This window comes from Camellia sinensis, chromosome 6 (genome assembly GCF_055761805.1).
Source record: "Camellia sinensis isolate YWXY chromosome 6, ASM5576180v1, whole genome shotgun sequence".
Taxonomy (NCBI): domain Eukaryota; kingdom Viridiplantae; phylum Streptophyta; class Magnoliopsida; order Ericales; family Theaceae; genus Camellia; species Camellia sinensis.
In genome coordinates, this window is record NC_138966.1 from 82,724,361 (window position 1) to 82,740,949 (window position 16,589).

Below are 16,589 nucleotides of genomic sequence, written 5' to 3' on the forward strand. Positions count from 1 at the left end.
CACCACCCGCCACCGTCACCCACCCACCCACCACCACTACCCACTACCTACCCGTCATCCGCTACCCACCTGCCACCCGCCACCACCACCACTACCACCCACTCGCTACCACCCACCACCCACCACCCGCCACCGTCACCCACCCACCCACCACCACCATCTACCCGCCACCACTAGCTACCCACCACCCACCGTCATCACTTTCCACCATCATCTTCCACCGCCACTTGCCACCACTTGCTATTTCTCACTCTTTTTATATTTTTAAACTTTTTTAAACATTTTGTCAATTACCAAACGCGTTTGCAGTTTATGTTTTTCTAAAAATAAGCAAAAGTCAGTTTATAAAATTTTTGTAAATATAAACTGAAAACGTAAACGTTACCAAACACACCCTAATCACTTGCTTGTTTTCACTTTTTAAAAAATATTTTTTTAAAAATTTTATTTTTTTTATTTTTCGTATTTTTTTATTTTTACTAAAATTTTTAAATATTTTAAGTATTTTTTTATTTTTTAGACAAACCTAACATAAATACACTTAAAAAGTAAAAAAATTATATAAAAAATCTTTTAAAAATTCACTAAATACCAAAAATACAAAAAAAAAATACAAGAATTCAGTACATTTTTTGTATTTTTATGTATTTATTAATTTTTTAAAATATTTTTTCACAAATTTTTTACTTTTTAGATACATCTAAGTAAGGTGCATCTAAAAAAGTAAAAAAATGTTGAAAATTTAAAAAATATTCACTAAAAACAAAAAAACACGAAAACCAAAAAAGTCAATTTTCAAAAAATTTAATTCAGAAAACTCAAACCAAACACAGTGAATATTTCTCTACTGACTAAAATCAATTCGAATAATATTCCATAAAAACTTGATGCTACTGCTGCTAAAGCTTTTATGTGGGATCATTTTGGATATAATGATCTCATTTAGCAGCATTTATGTGGGATCATTTTGGATATAATGATCTCATTTGTAAATGGTGTGTAGATTCCGTTGTTTGTTGTGAGTCCATTTGTTGGTTGTCCATATTTGTTGATTTCTCACCAATTTGTAGTGTGCTAGCAGATGATTTGGCCCACTTTTCGGTGTCAATGTAGTCCTCACCAATTGAGAATAGCCAACCACACCAGCCACGATCGACGGCAATGCAGCAAAATGTGGGAATCCATCTCAACCTCACATTCGAAAATAAATAAATAAATAAATAAATAAAATAAAAAATAATAACAAATCAACCCCTATTGGAAGGATCGTCCTTCGAGCTAATAGATCTCTTGACGCAATTCTCTCTTTTAGTGCCAGCCAACAAAAACGCTTCACTTTTGGAGGGGCAACATTTCTCCAAAGTTTAGAGCAATTATGGTTTATCATCAATGAAATGGTGGAGGAGGTTTGGGGTGGAGGACATAGCACTGTGGAAACAGATTATTAGATGCAAATATGATACTGAGGGAGGTGGATGGCTACCATTATTGGTGGCTTCAAGAAACATGTCACTTGCATAAAGAGATGTTTCGTCTTTGGCAAACTCTAATTTTGCACTCGTTGATTTCTTTGTATCCAATATAAGAATTGAAATTGGGGATGGCAACAAGGTTCAATTCTGGTTGGGCAAATGGCTTATGAATCTAAACCTTAAAGATGAATTTCCTAGACTTTTCAGGTTGTCTGTAGATAAAGGGGATCATTGAGGATATTTGTACAAAATAAGGGCACTTCTGGGGGGTGAAACTTCAATTTCAGAAGACAAACTTCTTGCTTGGGAGGAGGAAAAGGTTTCTAGGTTGCAGATTATGCTCATTACTCCTCCAAACCTGACGTAGAATTGCCCTAATTCACTTCGGTGGAGGGCAACTTCATCAGGTCATTACACTGTGGCAGCAGCTAAGAAATGAGGCGAAGCACAACAGGGGCCTAGGCTGCCTATTTCGAAGCTATTAGAGGGTAATGTGGCTCCACCTAAGGCTCAGTTTCTTGGCTAGTTAGTGTGGAAAGGGAGAGTGAAAACTGCTAATCATTTACAAAGGATTGGAGCATTAAGTAACACTATCAACAATGTGTGCCCCTTCTGCAAATCTCAAGTCGAATATGTTAATCATTTATGGAAAATGTGTGGGACCCCATAAATGAGGACCACCATGACCCCACTGATGTATTGACTATTGATATGTTTGAAAATTTTTTTTTCTATCTCTGACAGTGACATGAATGGTCTAGATTATTTTGGAGATTGTGGTGGTTGTGTTTTGTGGGGGTCTCTGTCATTATTGATAATTTATTCGTGCTTTTCCTTGGGATTTGAAAGGTATGGCCAGTGTTATTACAATGAGAGAAAATATTATTTTACCCTCCAAACTATCACTCGTTTTTTAATTTGACCTCCATACTTTGACTTATTTCAATTTAGTACCTGAATTTTCAACAAATTGATCAATTTAACCCTCGCCGTCACATTTCGTCTACAATTGGGCAGAATGTGCTGACGTGGCGCCAAAGTTCATTTGGAATTTCATTTTACCCCCTAAACTATACCTTAAAAATCAATTTGCTACCCAAATATAAAAAAATTAAATTTAAATATTTAATAAATAATTTTTTATCTCAATAATGAAAAATTTAAAATTTAAATAATATATACGTTGCAATATATATATATATATATAAATTCTCATTTTGAATTACTTTGAGACTATGAAGTATGGATAATTCGAAAAACATGTCGTACCCATATCGAGTACTTACCAATGTATGATATTTCTGCATACGTACCGGGTACACAAAATATGTACTTAATTTTATTTTTTCTTAATTTTTGGCCTACCCAGACACATCTAATAAATATCCAAGCCATGCTCATACCTCAGTCGAAAATAATATTTTTCTTCTACTACAAAGATAAAATTCTTTTTACTAAACTTCTTTTTCATTTTTAGTTTTGTACTTAGCATGGTTTTAAAATTAAGTTATGGTTTATAAGTTATTTAATATAATAATATTTAATTTTATCTTATAACTATATTTTTGGAATTAAATGTCAATTGTATGTTGGATTTAACAAATTAAACTATTTAATCAATTTTTGTATTATTTCAAATTAAAAATAAATATTTTTTACAAATGTTTTGAGCCATACCCGTACTCGTACCCTACTTTTTAAAGATTTTACCATGTCGATGTACTCATATCGTACCAATTCCAGTAATCATACCCATACTTGTACTTCATAGGTCTTAAATTATCTAGAGTTGATCCTAGAAAACTTATTGAGTCAAAAATTTATTGACTACTCTATGTGTGTGTGCGCACACAATTGTAACTAGTTTATTACCCAAATTAATTTCAACAGAATTGATCAACTAATAGTAATTTCAAATTTTAGTGGGAAATTTTTTTCAAAATTCAGTAAGTGACCGGTATGGGTATACAACATATTTGTCAAAGTATCCATGCTTCATTATCTCAAGATAATTCTAAATGAGGACTTTTATATTCTTTTTATTATTTTTTTTGCAAAGTATATATTATTTAAAATTTAATTTTTTCATTATTGAGACAAAAAATATTTATTAAATATTTATATTTAATTTTTTTATATTTGGGGGACAAATTGATTTTTAAGGTATCGTTTAGGGGGTAAAAACAACTCTAAATGAATTTTAGTGTCACGTCAGCACATTCCATTCAATTTTAAATGAAATATGATGAAATGGGTTAAATTGATCAATTTTTGAAAATTTCGATACTAAATTAAAATAAATCAAAATATGATGTGATAATTTGAGAGACCATGATATTTCCTTTTACAATGATGGGATGTCCAATGGCTACACTCACAACAGTTGAAATTGATGGATGGGAGGCAAATTCAGCAAACTACAGGTAAGGAAGATTTGGAGTTTGGTACCTATAGCAATGTTGTGGTTAGTGTGAAGGCTAAGAAATGAGAGTGTTCAGTGGAGGCCAAGTCAATCTATCAGAGCTTGGTGAATTGATGAAAGTAAGAGTTGCCTTATGGGCAAAATCCAATCTAAGTAGTCTGTCTTATTTTGTGCAGTACCTTCTTGTCAATTTGAGGCAGGTTAGATTATGTCTTACTAATGTGTAATGGCTACTGATTGGTTGATTGTGGTGTTTCTGTGGGGCCTGATTGGGAATTACCTTAGGTGGTGGTTTTACTGTTGGTTCTCACCAAAATTTGATTTCGAGTTGACATATGATTCGTCGTGTTTTTCAGTACCAACTTAATTGAGATTGGTTAGTTTCACTATAATGACTTGTGCACCTGCCTTGCCACTATTAATGTAATACTATCTATGTTATTTGGTATTTTTATCAATAATTTTTTTTTTCTTGTTGATTAAAAAAAAAACCCTCAAAATAAGACATCAATGATTTGAGCAAGAACATACCGTTATGACCTGCTTTACATCATAAAGAGTCAACCTGATTTGCATTTGGGACAGCACCAATCAACAAATGTAACAGCTCACTACTACAAAAATAGTTAAAGATCACACTTTGACAAAAAATGATATCTCACTTTTATTGGAAGTGTGATAAAAAAATTTACATTGATATTTTAATCACACTTAATTTGATTGAGTGTGATAATATTCATTTTTTATGTCACATTTCAATTAAGTGTGATTATATATATATATATATATATATATATATTTTAATCACACATTCTAATTAAAGTGTGATTATATATACATTACTACTTTTTAATCACACTTTTTAAATAAGTGTTGTTAGGTTTTATTCTTGGCAACACCGTTTGACAAAACTCCTTTCAGTTGTATTTGTTTTCGCACTTTTATTTCAGTGAGGCTATGAGTTTATTAGATGCGAATCCAACCCGAATCGTGCCTTTGTCAATTTCCATGGATCAAAACCGAGGTTGTAAGAGGATCAAGTTTTTCAGATTTTCCAATTTTGGTCGTCCCACTCGAACGGGGAAAGGGACGCTCGAGCGAGGATTGCAAGCTCATATCATCTCTACCACGCCTGAAAAAGTACAGGATGGTGTGATTCGCCACTCGAGCATGGAAACTTCCGCTCGAGCGTGAAGCAGCGTGAAGCCTATATGAATCACACAATTTTGAAGCCTCCGCTCGAGCTGGAATTCTCACGCTCGAGCGGACCGCGCGAACACAGATTCTTTGATTTCTATAAAGAATTGGTTTTCTTCCAAAACTAGGATTACTTTGGATTTCTATAAGGAATTGGTTTTCTTCCAAAACTAGGATTACTTTGGTTTTCTATAAGTAGTTGGTTTTCTCCCAAAACTTGGACAAGTCCTCCAGATTTTGTTTTTGGATGCTAAGGTTTATATCTGGGGATATTTTGCTAGTTTTCTTTGATGTTTCATTGAGTATTCAACTCATGGTTTAAAAAGCATACATCAAAGGTTTATTTGTTTATTCTACACAAGAGAGAGAGTTGTTCTTCGGTAGATTCTGAAGAATTCGAGCTTGAAGCTTTGGTGGATTCCGGAGTGGCTCATCGTCAAGACAATTCCAAGGTGAAGACGGGGTTGGAAGAGACACATAGAGGTTGGTTCAATTCGGGTATGGATTCACTAGGTAATTGAGAGTATACCTATGTAATTCCTTTATACCTTCTTAGTGGATTGTTTTGTGGTTGTTGCCCGTGATTTTTTTTATCACAATTGGAGGTGTCCAATTGTGATTTTTTCACATAAAATCGTTGTGTCGATTTGTTTTGATTGTTTGATTGGGATTGTTATATATTGCTTAAAATTGATACATAATCACAAATCAATATCTAGGGGATTTCTAGATTTTTCAATTGGTATCAGAGCAGGTCGCTCTATTTTTTTTGTTTTACAAATCTATTAGAGCGAGATCTTGTTTGATTTGTGATAATGGACTCAATTCGTGAGGGAAATTCTATGATTCGACCACCCCTACTTGACGGATCCAATTATTCTTTTTGGAAAGCTCGGATGAGATCGTTTTTGAAATCAATAGATGAAAGAGTTTGGCAATTTGTCATGAATGGGTGGACCGAACCAACAATTACTATTGATGGAGTAACTTTCCCCAAATCAATTGAAAAGTGGGACACAATTGATTACCAAAATAGTAGCTGGAATAGTAAAGCTATCAATTCTCTCTTTTGCGCTGTCACACCTGAAGAGTTTAGTCGTATTTGTAATTGTGAAGTCGCAAAAGAGGCTTGGGTACAAACTGTTCATGAGGGCACTCCTTCTGTGAAACGTTCAAAACTTCAAAGGCTCATATGTAGTTTTGAAAACCTTTAAATGAAAGATAGTGAGACCTTTGATGAATTTTATGCGAAATTGAGTAACATTGTAAATTCTAGCTTCAATTTAGGTAAAAAAATACCAGAATCCAAAGTTGTGGGAAAAATTTTGAGATCCTTACTCGATCGGTTCCATCCAAAAGTTACGGCTATTGGAGGCTCAAGATGTTGACAAACTCAAGCTAGATCAGTTGGTTAGAAATCTCCAAACTTATGGGGCACATAGGAATTTCAAAAAGGAACAAAAAGATATTACTTTTAGTAGTGTTCATAGAGTTGAAGAGGATTCTGATGAGGATTGTGAGATAGATTCCAAGATTACGGTTGCTTTTGTTTAACAATTTAAAAAATCTTTTCTAAAAAAGAATCCTAAACTTTTGGAATCTACTTATAAATCTAAAGGCAAAGTGTAGACACCCCATTTTGACCGGCCCTAAGACTTGGGCACTTTCTTTTGACCACCCGCTAATAAAAATTAGAATATGTCATTTTATGAATTTCTCAGCCGAAAAATCAAATTGAAGCTTTAATCCCAAACCTCACCTATTTTGGTCAAATTATTTTATATCACTAATATTTTATCAATTTGTAGTATTTTATAATTTTTATCTACTTTTATGTGTGTGTACACATTTTTAAGTGTTTTTTTTATATAAAATAATAAAAAAAACAAACAAAAAAATAAAAAATGAAAAAGAAAATAAAGAAAAGAAAACGAGAGGGTCAGATGAGGATAATGGGTTTTGGGATGGAAAAGGATTTTGTTTTTGCTGGATTCAAAGGGGAACAGAGTGAACATTGTGATGATCAGTTTTGGGTGGAAAATAATTCGGTGAAGTGGGTTTGAAAAGTGGTGGAGGAAATTGAAAAAAGAGGAGGGCAAGTGAGAGTAGGTGGAGAGGAGACACCTAACAAACACACTATCTCTCCCTCTTCAGAATAATTGAGGTCTGTGGGCACCAGGGGTGTGGATTTTTTATGATTGTTGGCATGGTGGGTGATAAACAATTAAAAAATCTCTCTCTTTATATTTTCCAACTTGTTTGAAGCAAAAGGGGGGGAGGAGAGAACGACAACACATGCAAAAAAGGCTCTCAGTCTCATCTCTCTCTAGCTGGGTCTCTCTCTCCACACATACACACTGCACACACACTCACGGCAGCAGCACACCATACACATGCACAACATACACTCTCACCGCACCACCACTGCCATCCCAACACACATGCATAACATTACTCAACACACCCATTCACCACTAAACACACACACACACGGGTTTAGAGAGAGAGAGGTCACACACTCATCACCCACACACTTCATACACCACACCACACTACCCATGCACACACACCATTCACACTACACATGCACACACGACAAACCCAGCCACTGCTACACACACACACAGAGACAACACACAGCTCTCTCTCACACTTAAAACACACATGCATATATATTGATACACATTCACACACCCAAGAGGGACACCCAGCAGATGCATACACGCTGAACACATACACACGCAAGCTCCACCTCCCTCCTTCTCGGCATGCACACCACCACCACCACTACCATGCATACACACACACCATACCCAGCTCTCTTCTCTCTCTAGATTCCTAGGCTTCTCTCTCTCTAAGACACACCCAGCGCACAACACACACACAGCACAATCAGAGCTACACACACACACTGTCATCTCATTCTCTCTCTCTCGGTAAACCCACAACACACATGCATTAAGACTCACACAGGGCCATACACTCATTCATACACAAGAGACCCAGCTCATTCACCTCGGCTGCTTCATGTTCCTTCCACAATCTTCTCAGGCCGAACCTTAAACCCATCCAACACACCAAACCGTGGTCTCTCTCTCTAACTGGCTCAAAACCAACCCATCTCCAGCTCTCTCTCTATCTCGTGCATGAACCCATCTCAAGACACGGCTTAGCTCTCTCTCTCTCTAGCGGTTCAGCCCCTCGGCCATTGTCTCAAGCACACTCATTGCAATCAACAAAAGCACCACTGCGAAGCTCTCCTCCACCGCCTCCGGTCTCCGCTGCAGCACCACCGACTCTGCCAAGGCCGTTGTTGCAGTTTCTGGTAGAGTTCGAGTTACTTTCCTAGAGAGAGAGATGGCTAGAGATATGGTGGTGAAAATGGGTCAATGGCAGAGAAGGAAGTGAAGAACAATTATGGGTGTTGCAAAGGTGGGCCCTTCCATGGATGCTTAACGTGGGTTTACTTGGGCTGAGGTTTGTACATATTATCATATGCTGGTGAGTGACAAATGGGGTGAATGGGCCCATGGTAATTTTATTAAATCATGGGCTGGTATTGAGTTTGGGTACATGGGCTTGTTATATGAATTTGGGAAAATTCTTTGCTACTGCCACGTGTTGGAATTATAAAATCATTTGAGATCATGTGTTGATGATGATGAGGTGGGGGCCTCCATTGAAGATGAATTTACATGGGCTGAGTGGTCAGGGGTTTTAAAACTTTTATTTTGATTTCGAGTGTTTTGTGAGATTTTATTTTATTTTATTATTATTCTCTCCTCTCTCCGTCATTTGGATTTGTAATATTAAAGTGTTGTAATAATCCCTTACCCCGCTTCTTCCTATCCCATTCTTTAATCGCTTTCCCTAACTGTACATATGTATATATCTGACACGTCATGCATATCCCTGCTTTACATCCATGTTCCATGCATTAAGATTCGGCTAAATTTGCATCCTTATACTTTAATTGATTATCCTATGATTTTATGCACTATCACATGTTTTGCAATGTTTCAAATGTCATATTTTAGAAGCCGAATCTTTAGTGCATCTCATGAGTGAATTGCATTAGGATTTTGTATATAAGATCATGCATGTTTTACTAACTTTGTTTTGTAGTTGTTCGAGGGACGTCGGTCAATTTGTGAGTTTTTATGCTTTAGCATCTCATTTGTGTGTGTTTTTCTTACTATGTGTTAGCATTCTACCATGAGGCTACTTGCTTACTTGATATAACTGTATGACTGCCTGTAGATGAAGACTTGTTGCTTGAATTGGAATAATTCAATAAATGTACGTTTTAAGCCCACTTTGCAGTGGCAAATTCACAAACTTTAAGCCCACTTTGTCAAGTGGCAAATTCAAACCCATTTTCACAAACAAACATGAAATTGAATTGTTCTAATTTGAGCTAACTAGTCTATAATTGTATGCTTCACATAGTAAATTTTAGGATTTACCAAATAATTAGAACATGAACATATAAAGAAACTAAAATTTATATCATGGTTTAGTAGAGGCCGATCTTTTGATCGGGTGAGCGGGGGTGCTCATTATTGACCTTCCCCTTTCATACCTAAGGTTCCGAGCCAAGCATCCTTGGTTACGACGAACAGTGGCCTTGGCATGAGTCATGGGTTTCCTAATTTCCCAAAATATTAGGTGGCGACTCTGAGATCTGATGACGCAGTCCGTTTTTGACAAGATTGTAATAAAATGGATTTTCACTAAAAATTGTCAAATCTGGACTCTCATCTACGTTTCACATTGCACTCGTGAGACTAGATCAAAGAGATCTCGGGAGTCCGAACTGTTTAATGAGCGCAGGTACCCCCTGGGCATGTTACAGTTTCTGGCGACTCTACTGGGGATTTGTGAAACCTTGACTCGAACTCCATGATATGATTGTTATTTTCAATTATATGTTTATTGCATTGCATGCATTGGTGTACTTAAAGTTCCTGTGTTGCCCAAATACTAGTGGGAGCACATGCACACTTTTTATGGCATTACACCTGTCTCTACATTACTTTAGAGGCCTTGTGTTATAACCTTTTGAGATCTGAAGGTTCTCAGACTTTGAAGAGAGGCTATGTTGACTCTTCTGATTCCTAAAGATCTTCATTGGTTATGGCCCGAAGGACTCTTTGGTAATGTCACCTTGACTTCAACCCCTAAAGTAGAGCCAACCTTGTACATATAGTGAGCTCTAGTACCTTTCAACATTAGGACATGATACTCTCCCATTTCTAGGATGTATGATACCACTTGTCTGAATAGTGAAATCCTAGATCACTTCAAAAGCGTAGGACAGGATAACCTTACCCTCCATGGGGGTGTTTGTTCTCTTTCATGGTATGTGTTATGTGCAATGTATTGGATCTATACAGGGGTTCTCAAATTCAAGTGAGTGGTTCAGGCTGTTCAGTTTAGCACCATTACTTCAAAAACAAAAACAAAAAAATAACAAAACATAAAAAAAAAAAAAAATCCCACAAAGTCGACTATTGTAAATAAATAGAACTTGTAGGGTATCCGGCCATCTTTGTGATTGGGGAGTGACCACCTGTTGATTGCACGAACTTTATTTTGAATGTTGTGGCTGGCCCATTCTTTGACTGGCAAATTGAAAATGGTTTTATTCTGAGTTCTGAACTGAGTATTGAGTCTAAATTTGATTCCACCAAGTTTGTAGAGACAGAATCAAACTCGAGTCATTTTATTAAGTCAGAGTCTATTGATTTCGATAGTACTAACCTAGACATTTCTATCCTGTCTAAGTCTTCTTTGTCATTTTCTTTTGAGTCTATTGTCGTTGCTGAGTCATAGTCTCTTTAAAAAAAAACAAAATGCCGTAGAGTCTGCCTACTTCTCTGTGCCTTAATTCATCGCATTGACCAAAGGTTTTCAAAAATTTTTCCAGAACTCTGATAAAAACGAAGAGGAAGAATTTTCTCGGGATTTGTAAATTTTGATCAACTGAAAGGAAGAGAGGTGCGCTAAGCCTTTGATGAATAAAATCATTTTTGTTAATGTGGGTACTAAGAAGGATCCTAGCTTGGTCCAAATTAGTTCTATCTTGTCTTTGTAAGAGTACGAGTGATTAGTCACTTTGTGAAAAGATTTCAAAAACTGTTTTTGCGTGGTCCTATGAAGACATGCTTGGAATTGATTATACAGCATAGGATCCCTCTTGACTTGAGGTCCGACCTCCTTAGCTCCTTAGCTTTCAAACCTTGATTCGAAGTATTTCATGATCAATCAAAGTGTAAAGTTTGCATAGCCAAATTGGAAATAGCTCTTGAACTGGGGGGCCATGATGTGATTCAAATGAAGACAACCCTTAAACTAGGGGCAATAAGGTCGAATATGATTCAAATGGAAACAGCCCTTGAACTAGGGGCAATGATGTGATTCAAATGGAGGCATCCCTTCAACTAAGGGCAATAAGGTCGAATGTGATCTAGATTGGAAATAGCCCTTGAACTAGGGGCCATAATGTGATTCAAATGGAGGCAACCCTTCAACTAGGGGCAATAAGGTTGAATGTGATTCAGATTTGAAACAGCCCTTGAACTAGAGGCAAAAGTGTAAGGCTTGCATAGCTGAAATGGAGGTAGCCCTTGAACTAGGGGCAATAAAGTATCACCCTTGAGAGGCTCGCTGGGCCGAAAACCCGAAAGGGGGACCCAGGCAAAAGTTAGAGCACAAAAAAAAAAAAAAAAAAAAAAAAAAAAAGAAAGAAGGAAAAATAAAAAGAAAAATGAAAAGCTCGCAAGGTTGAAAACCCGAAAGGGCGGCTTTGGCAAAAGTTAGAGCGTAAAAGGAGAGTGTCAATACCCGAGTGAACCTTAGCCAAAACTATGTAGGGCCAGTGATTCAGATTGGAAGCAACCCTTGAACTAGGGGCAAGAAAGTCAGATGTGATTTAGATTTGAAGCAGCCCTTAAACTAGGAAAGGTTGGATGTGATCAAATAGTTAAAACTGAATTGTTTCCCAAAGAAGACCGCACAGAAAGGCAAAACCCATAATTTGAGAGAATGAATTTCATTATTGAAGGACAGTCGAGTTCCTATCCCTACACTAGGGGCAACACTAGGGGCAAATTCAGACCCAATTAGCCTAGTCCCTGCATCATCATATCTACTAGTCAAGTGTAGCAATCGTTCTTATAGATGGCCTAGAGATTTCACACCCAATCAACATGGTCAAGTTAAAATAAAAATAACCCTTGAGAGGCTCGCTGGGCTAAAAACCCGGAAGGGCGACCCAGGCAAAAGTTAGAGCAGAAAAACAAAAAAAATATATATAGAAAAAAAATGAAATGAACAAAATGAAAAAAAAATTAAAAAAATAGAAAAATGAAAAAATGAAAAGCTTGCAAGGTCGAAAACCCGAAAGGGCAACTTTGGCAAAAGTTAGAGCACAAAAGGAGAGTGTCAATACCCGAGTGACCCTCAGCCGGAACTACGATGGCCTGATTCCTATCTTTGGGATACGTAGGTAGCTTCATCTTGAAGTTCGGCCCTAATAATTTTTCAACTCATTCATTTGTCCATGTTTGATTGGTGTATCTTTAGTTGACTTGGTTGTCCTATCCATGTTTGATTAGTGTATCTTCGTTTTGCTCAATCCAGTTGGTTTCGATTCAACTTGGTTCGGTTTGGTTCAGCGGTTCAATTTGGTCCAGTTCTGCTCGGCTTCATTCGGTTTGGTTTAGCTTGGTTCGGTTTGCGTGGTTCGAATATCACCATTGATTATCTAGCTTGGGACTATGCACCCCAATGGTTGATCCCATGTTGTTTGAGTAGTGGCCATTTGCAAAAATAGGTTTTGATTAATTTGAATGAAGCTGACTAATTTTTCTCAAAAATTGTTCCATTTTTGCAAAACTTGGACCATTCTTTGGATTTGAAAAGGGAAAATTTTCAGTGCTCACAGTTTAGCTTACGTGATTTGAAACAGAAAATGGAATAAGTATGCTAATCTAACTGTCATGTCGATCAAAACATTTTTATGAAAAAAAAATAAAAATAAAACAAATAAAAAAATTCAAAGTAATGAATTAGGGGCATAGTCGAGTTAGAGATTCTGTCTTCTCCACCACTCGTGTCAACTCGTCGGTGTATATGAGTGTGTATTCGTACCAGTCAAGGTATTCATACCAGTTAGTATATATAAGTGTGTATTCATACCAGTTAGTGTATTCGAACCAATCAGGGTATTCATACCAGTCAGTGTATATAAGTGTGTTCCTTTCATACCAATCAGTATATTTATACCAGTCGGTGTATTCATACCAGTCAGTGTATATAAGTGTGTTTGGATTTTTTTGCTTCGCTCTTCTTTTGTTAAGTCATTCTTTGATTCAGGTCAGTATAGAATCAATGTTCAATTCAGAGTTCAAAATTCAATCACTCTCAAATTCAATCAAACAAAAATGTTTTCAAGTTCAAAGTGATATGCCAGTCACACCATCGATGTGCAAAAATTAAACTGATTTTATTGCAGTCAGGGGAGGACATCCCCGATCACAGAGACACAAAAACAAAAACAAAAACAAAAAAAAACTACATAAAAACCAAAAAGAGAGAGAGTAGCATTTTCTTAATTTTTCAGCAGCAGCTCGGCGGAGAAGATTACAACCGGCTTCATTTGCACACAGCTTCGTTGCCTGACTTTGCCATCAGCTGCCTCGCTTCATCTTTACTCCTTCGAAGCTTTTGAAGACTCTGCCTTGGCCTTGGCAGAGCTTGCAAAGGAGATTATTCCTCGCCGACCATCAAATTGGTTGTGCGAAGAAACTCCGAATCGAGTCACGGAGGTCGTCAGTCGTTTCATCTCTTTGTTCTGCTTTTTCAGCGCACTAATTTCGACTCGAGCATCTTTGTACATACGTTGAAGGAGAGAGAGTTGTGCATGTAACTGATGTACTTCACACGTCCTGTTCTGCAGTTGACGGGACAAGTTGGAGACTACTGTCATGGTCTCCACACATGACCTCAACGTATACGAGTTTGCTTCGATGTCAGACTGTGCCGCCATGATTTATTCAACTGACATCGCTGGAAATTTGAAAACAGGGGAAGGAGGAGGAGCCCGTGGTTGAGGTTCAGGGGAGTCAGAATTGGTCATCTCTATCGTTGACTCGTTCAGGTCTGGAAAAAGAGTGAGAGAACCATGTGAAGAGGCCATGACAGAGGAGAGTAATGCAAAAGAAAGAGGTTGCAGAGTGGTGGCAGAGAAAGTTTGCAGGCTTTGGCTCTGCTTCTCTCTCGCAGGCCTCAACTTAAGAAGAGAGCGAAGGAGAAGACAAAGAGGGAAGAAGGCTGAGATGATCATTGACAATCGGGGCACAATTGGATAGCCTGTCAGTCAGGCGCCGCGATTGTTGAAATCGCGCGCCAGACACAACGCTCGAAGAAGATGACGGAAGAGAGAGTGAGACAAAAACAGAGAGAGAGGTGGGAGAATTGTATATTTATACATATATGTCTATATATTGTATATCTATGTATTATATATATTTGTTTGAACGTTTTGGTCACAAGAGTGGCTTAGGTTTAGTGGTTTGGCTCAGTGGTTGAAGGCTGGAAGGCTAAGCCCAAGGTCAGGGGTTCGAACCCCACAACAAATGTATCTTTTGTTTTGTTTTGGTTTTACGTATATATATATCTTGTATAGTATATATATATATTTGTTTTCATATCTTGTCACAAGAGTGGCGTGGTTCAGTGGTCGAGGACTCGAAGACTAGGCCTGAGGTTAGGGGTTCGAAACCCTGTACCCCCGTGTCCATGCATTTTGCATTTTTCCTTTCTTTTTTTTTTTGCGTGTTTTGAGTACGTGTGCCGACGTCAGCAAACAGAATATGCCTTCTGAGTAACGGCATCTTCCCGCTGATGCCTGTAAACAGAATATTCCCCATCTGTGTATATGTCTGTATTTTGTCTATAAATATCTGTGTGCATTTATATGTAAATATCTGTGTATTATTCTACCTGTGTTTGCAATGAGTTCCTATGAGACCAACTGCAATGGTGGAAACTAGAGTTCGAATGGCAATGCCTAGAACGCAAAAGGTTTGGAATTTCCGAGACTAAAGTCTGGTTTAAATACCCAGGGGTGTATCCTTGGCTTAAAATCTGTATGGCAGCCCCATAGGTTGAGGTAGCATGTATGCGCCTCAATTCTGGATACTGAACCAACCTAGTCTGTCACTCCATTGGAGAATAGGGAAAGTTGTGAATATGATCAGGAAAAAAAGCAGCATCGGTGGCTTCTACATGTAGAGGTTACCCCTTGTCATTCTATCATACCTTCTTCCACTCGCGTGTTTGGATTTCAAATCCACCTTTACTCCTTTCACGTGAAACGTGGTAGGATGTGACGTTTACTTGGTTAAAACCTTCCCTCTCTCCATATAAAATACGTTGAGAAACGCCTGTTGGTTACACCATTGTCATTTTCTCTAGTTAAAACCTTCCCCTCTCTGTGTAAAATACAGTTAGGTACGCCTGTTGGTTACACCATTGTCATTTTCTCTGGTTAAAACCTTCCCTCTCTCCGTATAAAATACGTTGAGATACGCCTGTTGGTTACACCATTGTCATTTTCTACTTGGTTAAAACCTTCCCCCTCTCCGTATAAAATACGGTTAGGTACGCCTGTTGGTTACACCATTGTCATTCTCGTTGGTTAAAACCTTCCCTCTCTTCGTATAAAATATGTTGAGATACGCCTGTTGGTTACACCATTGTCATTTTCTCTGGTTAAAACCTTCCCTCTCTCCGTATAAAATACGTTGAGATACGCCTGTTGGTTACACCAATGTCATTTTCTACTTGTTTAAAACCTTCCCCCTCTCCGTAAAAAATACGGTTAGGTACGCCTGTTGGTTACACCATTGTCATTCTCGTTGGTTAAAACATTCCCTCTCTTCGTATAAAATACGTTGAGATACGCCTGTTGGTTACACCATTGTTTTTCTCTGGTTAAAACCTTCCCTTTCTCCGTATAAAATACGTTGAGATACACCTGTTGGTTACACCATTGTCATTTTCAACTTGGTTAAAACCTTCCCCCTCTCCATATAAAATACGGTTAGGTACGCCTGTTGGTTACACCATTGTCATTCTCGTTGGTTAAAACCTTCCCTCTCTTCGTATAAAATACGTTGAGATACGCTTGTTGGTTACACCATTGTCATTTTCTCTGGTTAAAACCTTCCCTCTCTCCGTATAAAATACGTTGAGATACGCCTGTTGGTTACACCATTGTCATTTTCTACTTGGTTAAAACCTTCCCCCTCTCCGTATAAACTACGGCTAGGTACGCCTGTTGGTTATACCATTGTCATTCTCGTTGGTTAAAACCTTCCCTCTCTTCGTATAAAATACGTTGAGATACGCCTGTTGGTTACACCATTGTCATTTTCTCTGGTTAAAACCTTCCCTTTCTCCGTATAACATACGTTGAGATACGCCTGTTG